This window comes from Electrona antarctica (genome assembly GCF_951216825.1).
Source record: "Electrona antarctica genome assembly, chromosome: 21".
NCBI lineage: Eukaryota > Metazoa > Chordata > Actinopteri > Myctophiformes > Myctophidae > Electrona > Electrona antarctica.
This window is the reverse complement of record NC_136802.1, coordinates 34,777,693-34,785,182: the sequence shown is the minus strand read 5'-3', so window position 1 is coordinate 34,785,182 and position 7,490 is coordinate 34,777,693.

Genomic DNA, 7,490 nt, shown 5'->3' with positions numbered 1-7,490 from the left:
GTCCTGCTCTAATGATTTAGCTAGGGAACCCGAGCCAGTTACCTTCGGGGTCGCCATGGCGGCAAAATCCAATATGGCCGCCACATAAAACGCCTTCCTCACCAGCCATTTGCAGCATCCTGTTGCACACACTAAAAGATCTGAGCCTTCTTGAGAAGAACAGAAGACCAGAGTAGTCAGACCAGTCCAACGACCTGTTCAGGTGCACTCCTAGAAACTTGTAGTTGTCTACATTCTCCACTACCTTAATATGTTGCTGGGAACCGGAGGTACACTCTTGGTCGTGCCATAGTCCACCACCATCTTCTTGGTCTTGCTAGCATTGAGCCAGAGGCTATTTGCCTTGCTCCAGTGCACAACTTCCGTAACCATGCGTGCTCAACAGTGTTGTTACCTGAGATGCAGGTGACAACTGACATGTCTTGTAGTTGAAGTGGAAGTCAGATGTTTATAGGGTGAACAGGTGACAGCACTGTGCCCTGGGGAGCGCCCGTGATGTTCACCAGCACCTCCGAACAGACAACCCTGCAGTCTCACATACTGCGGTCTGCCCGAGAGATAGTCTGAGATCCATGCCACCAAACCATGGTCCACCCCCATCAACGCAAGCTTCTGTAAGCAGTTGTGACTGGATAGTTCTGAAGACTCTGGAGAAGTCAAAAAGCATGATTCTAACTGCGTTGCCCATGGTGCCAAGGTGTGTGAATGCCCTGTTTAGCATGTAGATGATGACATCATCAAACCCAATGTCCACCTGGTATGTAAAAACTGAAGGGGGTCGACGTACTGTAGTCACTCACCATCGGTCACAATGCAGCAAGATTTCCACAGTTCCTCCCTGTCATCAGGGAGGGGCATATCGTTTGGATCAGCAGTTCTGGACAACCTGATCTCCATATATGCCTATACTATATTATTGCGACCACAGGTCGCATTTACTATGAAATTGCGCATTTTCCGTCAGTCAGTCAGTGTATCACTCAAAATCCCCATACATGGGGAAAGCCCCCATATTGCCCAGGTCTTGTGAGTGACATAACGTGAAATCATCAGGGATGGAGATCAATGTCATCAATATTGGCCAGCAACTCTACAACTGACCCCAACCCTTAGATCTCCATATGGATATACTGTATGTCAGAACCTGTTGATCCTTCCCCATCCATCCTTCCTCTTTGATGTCTCCCTTTTGACTGATACCTGTCCGTGTAAACTCTAGATGGGCCTGCCCCAAAGTTATTAATGCAGCCCGTTAGGGTGAGGTCGCTTCTCGCCCTCAGACTTACTGGTACTATGCTATAGCCTATGCTATACTATACTATACTATACTATACTATACTATACTATACTATACTATACTGATATGCCAATATCTATGTATGGGTGTATATACTGTAGGTAGTTTGAATCAGCGGTTCTGGACAACCGGATCTCCATATATGACTACACTAACACTGCACTACACACTACACTACACTATACTGATACGCCCATACCCATGCATGGGCATATATACTGTAAGTAGTTCTGGACAACCGCCTATCCAATCAACTCGACACCGGACATATAAATGTCCCTGTGGTCATACTCCTACTCATACTGAACTCCATTACTTTCATTTTGTATTGTTTTAAATAAATTAAATGTGTAACATACAAAGGTTGCTTTTTTTAGGCTGTTCCTAAAGGTGTTCTGGGTGAAAATGTCGTTTTCACTTAGTGCCATCTTGTAAATATGCAAATTAATGTTCCAGACACACTCAATCATAATTATAAGCATTCCAATGTGTTTGTAATTGTCAAAAAACATGACATAGACACAATGTTTGCATTTGTAGCTCATCTGGTTCAAATATTACAGCCAAAACCATTTTAGGTATAGCAGCCATGGATTTGGCCACTATGGCGACCCCAAAGGTTGCCAGCTTGGGCGCCCTTGCTAAATCCAGATTCTGTGACACTTTGTGATACTTGAATAAATGTTTCATACCATATGTTGTAATAATTCTGACCTTTAGTGCATTTATTTTTTAGTCATAAGCTTTTGGCTAAATTCACTATTGTGTATGTTTCATTGAGCTAGGTGCCATCACTTAAGTTGAAGAGTTTTCTTTAACAAATTTGCTACATTAAATGATCTAAATTCACATGATTAAACTAAGGCACCAATACTTGTTTCAGATGTTAGGTATATGTAATTATGACATTTGAGAAATAGTTTGTGTTGCCACAATCAATATAACACATTTTACAAGCAAAAACAGCAGCACAAGATTTTCGTTTTTTGGTTATACACTTGTATATACATTTCTGGCTTGTGACAAAATACTGCAGGATATTAGGACTTTAACCCAAAGTCCAGAAGGGTATTGTCTATGGAAATATGCATTGAAATCGTAGTGCCAAAGACGCGGGAACGAAAATCATTTTCTAGGCACTTTTTCTTGGGTCGCAGCACGGCCTAAAAAGGTAACTTAAACATATAAAACAAAAGGCGGGTTTAGCGTGTTCCGCAGGGAAAGACAATAGGAAAAATGACGGGTTTAGCGTGTTCCGCAGTCAAAGTGTTAATTAAAACCAGAGTAGCCTTTCTCTCAGCTTCATGACAAACAGTTTCATATCAGTATATCAGCACACTTATTTATACATTCCGCCAGGCGATTAGGGCACCGACCATCCTACTGAAGCTAGGTGGAAATGTAGCCATAACATCTCTGCTTATATCGTGATTCGGGAAGAAACCACATTACTCCAAAATGTTAATTTTTCAGGAAGATTTTTTTTTTCTTCAGGAAATTGAGAAAACCTTGTATTTTGAAAACAAAGCAATACTGCCTCATCAAAGTTGATGTTGTGACTTTAGATGTTGTCAATGACTTGCATGGGAGGGAGAGACGTGGTGAAGGCATGCTGCTTTAGCAGACAGTTTGAGGGTCCAATACAGTTAAGAGGTTTTGTCCAAAGCGTTTTTAAACCCATTTTGGGCGGGAACCCCTTTTGGTGTTAGCATTATGTAGCTATTGAAAAATAGCAGATCTACAAGCTCGCAGCGCGCCACCGAGTGGCGCGCTGCGAGCTTGTAGGTCTGCTATTTTTGAAAAATCGAAGAACGACTGACAGAGAAACATAGCTTTTTCAGAAAACTGTCAGGATGTAGAAGACATTTTTAGAATCTGATCTCAGGTCAATATTTTTTGAAACAACACACACAGACAGTAAAGGGTGTTTTGAGGTCAAAACCTCAAAAATGGAGTTAGGTGCATGCTGTCCTCCCGACAGCAGCAATAACCAAGAGAGGAGAATACTCTGTACCACAGGGGTGGGCAACTGGTGGCCCGGGGGCCACATGCGGCCCCCACCTTCACTTAATGCGGCCCGCATGTTAATATCAGAATACTGATATTTTCAGCTGTTACAATTCCAAACCCGCATTAATTACTTCATGACTAGTATTAAATGACTATAGTACTTAAAATGTTAGTCTTTTTGTGTCCAATGTAGTTAACTAAATGCAATTGAAATTCAATAAAAAGGTTACTTTTCAGGATTCCAATTCAATAATAGCAAAAAGAAAATCAGGTTTTCAATTAAAATATAGCAAAAATAGCTGATCTACAAGCTCAAAGCGCGTCGCATTTCCGCACTCATCGTGAGTGTGGAAATATATGGCCCTTGCCATGGTCAAAGTTGCCCACCCCTGCTGTACCAGGTTCAGAGAAATGGCTGCTACTGCTGACCTGACTGAGTCCAGAATAGATGGAACATTATAAGAACATGATTCATAAAAACAGATTTATATTTAAAGCCATCAGTAGGCTTTCAGAGAACGAACAAAAGAAAAAAATAAATGATATGAAATTGGGGTCCTTGGATTAATGCATCTATGAAATGCAAAAGGATGAGAACCGTCAGTACTATCTCTCTCTCTCATAATTATGTATTTATAGGTAATTTAAATGAATGTCTTATGACGCTTTCATCATTTTGTAATTTGTATCATGGAATACCTTCATTTTCTCTCTCTCTCTCTCTCTCTCTCTCTCTCTCTCTCTCTCTCTCATTATGTGCCTGCCCATGGGAGTCGTAGTGGTGTTGTTGGTTGGAGGATGGTTGTCCCCCCGTCCCAGAGGGACAAGGGACCATCTGTTGGTAAAGTGACACCACTGGTTTGATAGCGGGGGGACACATCCAGCACCAAGGGGGAGGTCAGAGAGTGGCAGAGAGCGCGACAGCCGCAACCATATGGATTGGAGGAGCCTCACAGAGCGAAAGCCATTAGCGATCATCGATCAAAGCGATATATAAGCCCCTCCCCTGCATCATCACCCTTTGGTTCATCCAAAAAACCCTATAGCGCAGTGGTGGTAAACAGGGACCCCGTGCCTTGTGCTTGTGGCCTCCCATAAACTAAGAGTTCATCATAGCCTTCATTTCAACTCAGAGTACAGACCTGTACGAGGGGGCGTCATCGCCATGATGGTTTTTGGCAGCAAATTTTGATTTTAGTTTTAGTCATAAGTCTTTTGACTCATAGTTTTAGTCACATTTTAGTCACCTGGAATGTCTTAATGTTAATGTGTTTTAGGCGACTAAATATCACACGATTTTAGTCGACTAAATCTACAGTTGATTCGGTCGAACAAAATGTATTTTAGTTGGCGGGCCTTGATGCCGCCGTAATGACTGTTTTTTTCACTTGCTGAAAATAGCCGATCTACAAGTCCACAACGCGTTGCCGTCGAGCTTGTTAATGTATTGATTTAAGTAGGCCTAGGCAATAGTCTATTTAAATCATTAGGCCTACGTGAAACTTTATAATAACTTTATATAACGTGGCAATCCTCGTAAATGTCCCTATACGCTCACGATATGAGCGTAAACGCCGTTGTGAATTTGCCCTTTGTTTAAAATGGAACCAAATGGACCCGTGCACTCTCAGAGTCCTTGCAAATAAAACATTTGAGAACCACTAGTAATTATCCCATTTTGACCTGAGATCAGATTCTATAAATGTCTTCTACATCCTGACAGTTTTCTGAAAAAGCTATGTTTCTGTCAGTGGTTCTTCGATTTTTCAAAAATAGCGGACCTACAAGCTCGTAGCGCGCGCTATGAGCTTGTAGATCTGCTATTTTTCAATAGCTAAAGCATAACATAATGCTAACACCAAAAGGGGTTCCCGCCGTGTTATTCTAGAGAGAACCTGGAGACTGGACATTCAGTAAGAACATGGTGTGTTAAAAACAAAATCTAGAATGTAATCTAGAAAAACACGGACACATTTTGTCCCTAGGCCTTATATATCCCTATATGACTCTGGGGAGATGTTTTGAGGCCATCAGGCTGAGGCTGTGAGCCACTCTGCTACACACATATGTGCTTGTTTAGAGTTTAGACCAGGGGTGGGCAACTTTGACCATGGCAAGGGCCATATATTTCCACACTCACTCCAGAGGGGCCACATTACTGTCGTAGCAAAAATAGCCGATCTACAAGCTCAAAGCGCGTCGCAATGCGACGCGTTTTGAGCTTGTAGATCAGCTATTTTTGCTATATTTTAATTGAAAACCTGATCCTGAAAAGTAACCTTTTTATTGAATTTCAATTGCATTTAGTTATAGTTATGTTAACTTTATGAACTGTTAACATAACTACATTGGACACAAAAAGACTAACATTTTAAGTACTATAGTCATTTAATACTAGTCATGAAGTAATTAATGCGGGTTTGGAATTGTAACAGCTGAAAATATCAGTATTCTGATATTAACATGCGGGCCGCATTAAGTGAAGGTGGGGGCCGCATGTGGCCCCCGGGCCACCAGTTGCCCACCCCTGGTTTAGACTAATGCTATAGGTTCTATAGGATTACCTGTGATCATATAGTAATGTTTCTTGAGGCACTCCACCATCTCTATACATTGTGATTAGCTTGCTTATTCCAAGTCGCTCTGGATAAGGGCCGATTCATACTCCTATTTTAGAGCCGAATAAAAGTCGGTTCGGCACTGTAGAGCCTACAATGTGACGTCATTTGAGGTTCGGGGGGGGCGGGTACCGTCCTAAAGTCGGCTCTTCGGTGCTACTGAAAGTTTCTGACGAGCCGAAATCATTTCGGCACTACAGCGCCGAAACAGCGGTAAAATAGGAGTATGAATCGGCCCTTAGAGCGTCTGCTAAATCCGACATTTTAAAAGGTCTATTTAGTTACAAATCCCCTGGAACAACCTCAAGGGACACAGAGGGGGGTCCCCGGACGCAGTGATGTAAAGGAAACGTGCATTTACTCAAGTTCTGTGCTTAAGTACAATGTTTAGGTACTTTTACTTTATTGGAGTAGGCCATTTCCAATTTTCAGTATAGCCTACTGTTACTACTCCACTACATCTCAGAGGAAAATATTGTACTATTACTCCACTACAATTAATTGAAAACTTTAGTTCCTAGTTACTTTGTAGATTTGATTACTTACATGCCTATATCACTCCTTTTCATGGCGCATAGGCCGTTGACTACAATCCTCTATCCTGGGCCTTCTTTTCCAGCTGTTTAGGTTTAGGTTTAGGTTTATTTATTTAGCACTTAGTACAAAAAATAGACAATAACATATCAAAGAACAAAAATACAATGCAAGGAAGGGAAGAAGCCAGCTGGCTTATTTGGAATCCTTTCCTGTATGGGAGAGGTCATTGATTTAAAACAGATTAAAAGTTCAATTAAGAACAATACAAAGGTCTACAAGTTGGCAAAGGGGGGCAGCTGTGCAATAAAGAAATAAAAAACACAGACTGCACAAAAAAGGGAAATAAACAATACAACAACAAACACACAAAAGAAAATATAACACATCAAAGTAAATCATGTAATCTACAGAGAGGAAGAAATAAGATATTTCTTTAGATGTTTTTTGAAAATGTTTCCATGTCAGTCCATGCATGCACTGCTTGATGTCAGTCTCAAGGTCCCTGCGCCCCACTTTCTTGTGCCTCGCGGGTTCTAAGGGCTTGTCTGGTGACGCTGGTATTTGGGCTTCCAGAGCATTGGCTGATCCAACGCCACCTCCTTCTCTTCCTGTGGTGTATCAGACCATGCGCAATATGGACATTTCCTACATACTGCCTACCGCGAGTACTGCAGGCAACTAGGAAACGTGGGTTAAAGTTAGGGTTAGGGTTAGTAATAGGTTTGGTAGTCAGACAACACGACCAACACATTTGCATCAGACTGATTAATGGCTGACAACAACGTACATTTTTTAGGAAATGTCCATACTGGCTCCATTGTCCATGGTCTTGATGACAGCTATTAAATTGTCTGATAACATCCGAAAACTGCTATAGGTATAGACGATCTCTGGCTCTCTGCCAGACCTCGTTAATCTTTATTGCGTCTGGCCAGCGGACACTCACAGGCAGCTGTTGATGACTGTTTGTATTTGTATGTACAGTACCTTCATCGTTGTTGTCTCCACCAGGCCAAAGGCATGGGGAG